The sequence below is a fragment of the Nannospalax galili genome, unplaced genomic scaffold, assembly GCF_000622305.1.
Source record: "Nannospalax galili isolate Female #2095 unplaced genomic scaffold, S.galili_v1.0 scaffold154, whole genome shotgun sequence".
Taxonomy (NCBI): domain Eukaryota; kingdom Metazoa; phylum Chordata; class Mammalia; order Rodentia; family Spalacidae; genus Nannospalax; species Nannospalax galili.
Window position 1 is genome coordinate 348,420 of NW_008335281.1, and position 2,548 is coordinate 350,967.

General features: G+C 36.2%; 1 protein-coding gene across 1 annotated transcript in view; it reads right to left on the bottom strand.

The window, feature by feature from the left end:
* Utrn (utrophin) overlaps positions 1-2,548 on the bottom strand; it is a gene marked incomplete in the record, with an annotated part of 557,450 nt that overhangs the window by 249,917 nt on the left and 304,985 nt on the right.

A 2,548-nucleotide genomic window follows, 5' to 3' on the forward strand; every position in this document is an offset into this window, starting at 1 on the left:
CACTCTCTCTCTCTCTCTCTCTCACACACACACACACACACACACACACACAAACACTCAAAACACCAGGATATGTTAGGAGAGAACCACTCCAGATGTGATTAATTCAAATTATAAAGCAATGGGGTGGGGTGGGGGGAGAAAAAAGTAGTTGGCTTAAGCAACATGTCAGAGAAATGAGAAAAATAAAATAAAAATATGAATATGTTTTCCAGTCATTTAGTATGAATAAATTATTCCTTTGACAAATCTGATGTGAAAAGCATGAAAGCATGAAGATGAAGATAGTCCCAGAATTTAAGAATTGAATCTTCATCAATTTCTATTAACCTTCACAAATGGAAAACCATGAAGTCAGTGCATCAATACAAGGAGCTGGGAAAAGCTGGCCTCAAACAAGAGTTATCAGTTCCAGTGGGACTTGGAAATCCTTGTAACACAGGAATGAAAACCAAGGTTTTCTACTATATTAAGCTTTAAAGAATGAACACTTAAACAAGATAATCTTTCAAATCTCTGTAAGAATTCATAAACTTTGGTAAATGCAAGTATCAATCTATATAACATATGCTTCATAGCATATATTTTGGAAGTCATAAACTTCTGTCTGAGGCATACACTGATTTTGTAAAAGGAAAAAAATGAGAGTCATAAAATAGCTTTCATTTAAATTTAAATAAGTTCAAAGAATGAGAACTATAGACCCACTCGGTAGATGGTTATCATCAGGTGAATCAACACACTTGCAAACTATTTTTCATTTGTCATATTAGTTTGAAACGGTCACTGAAGTTCCTTTATGACTCATCAGAGAAGTCTGTACCCTATAAGTAATCTGACCATCTTTATTTATAGCTAAGTTACTGTTACTTTCACATTTTATCATGAAAACATTCAAGCATGTAAAATAACTGAAAGACTAGTAAAATAAACCCCCATCAAATAATATCCAGATTTGGCAACTGTTATGTATTACAGACATTTAATCTGAAAGCTATTTTTTAGATCCACGAAGCAAAACATTTATGACAATTATTTGATTCATTTGATTCAAGAGGTCATCTCAAAACCTATAAAAAAGTTACTTTTGCAAAAAATTACATAAAACCCAAAATGTGGCTACATCCTTATCAAAGCAGGTAGTTGCTGTTATTAACATATATTAGGAGAGATCACGTAATCCTTTGATGTCTCTGGCTCCTGGTCTTTAAAAAAATAAGGAATCTAAAGCCAAGTGTGATGGTATGGGACTGTAATCCCAGCAATGGAGAGGCTGAAACAAGAGGGTTTGAAGCCAACTTGGGCTAAGCTCCTGTCTCAAAACAAACAAATAAACAAACAAAAACAAGAAGCTAAACTTGAAAATATCCAAAGTCACCTCTAGCGAGTAAATTTTATCATTTCAATGCCCATAAGAAAATTCTATTCTTTCTGTTCTATAAAATCTGCATATAGAGTTCAAAAATAAAATAAATACCTACATGACACAAGCCAGCAAGGTCTTTTCCCTTAACTCCCACTCCAGGGGGCACCCATCTCAAAATTCCTCTAGCTTTTAAAGAAAGGATGACATCTGGTACATATAAGCTATTGAATTACTAAATTTTCTAATGAAGTACTGATTCTCAACCATATAGATTTCCTAAAATTTTGGCTTCTATTATACAATTTCTCAAATCTTTCACTGGCTTCCCATTAAGCTTTGCAGCTCTTAAAATAAGCATAATAGGTCATCAGGCTTCCATTAGAAGCAATTACTTGGAAAAGAGGCCACATTTCCCTTGCTTTACTCCACTCCACACCACATGAGGGTCTTCCACAATGACCAGCTATACAACCAAACGAGGAAGGCCTGGTTTCAAGCAAAACAGCATCTGTCACTGTGGTCATTAATTCTGGCTATTCATTATCACCTACCAAAACCTTACTCTCAACACAGAGGTTATGCAAAAATCTGAAGTGCTAGAATTCAATCATTATTAAAATTCAAGGAAAATCTTCTCTAAGCCACCTCCAGTGCTCACCAGCATGAGATTACCAATGTATAGATTTAAGAAAACACACTGCCCTATCTTGGACTGAAGGGAGATTGTGGAGATATTCCCTTCAGGGGCCATTATCTACTGCTCTGAGAACATGGTCCTGTTCCTGTTTTCATAATTGGAGATTGAGTTGTTTGAAGAAATCAGTGTGGTTTTACCGGCAGAGAGTGCATCCTAATAAGGAGGCTAGGGGTATTCCCCAGAAAGAAGAAAATCCAGAGTGTTTGGCACTCGGTGTCCACCCTATGAGCATAGGCACACACGCATGCTTCAGTTACATGTCTTTGCACTATTCCCCACGTATTCCTGCAGCGAGCCATGGGAAAACCACGGGTAGATGAATACTGTCAGTTTTTGCTTACAGAAAAATAAATTACAGAAAATCTAATATTTCAACTGTACTTTAGTTCTCTAGGGAAAACTCATAAACATTAAGATATTGGCCCAGTATGACTTTTCTGAAGTTATGAGATGTACATATATGAAGACACGGGGGGGGGGGGGGG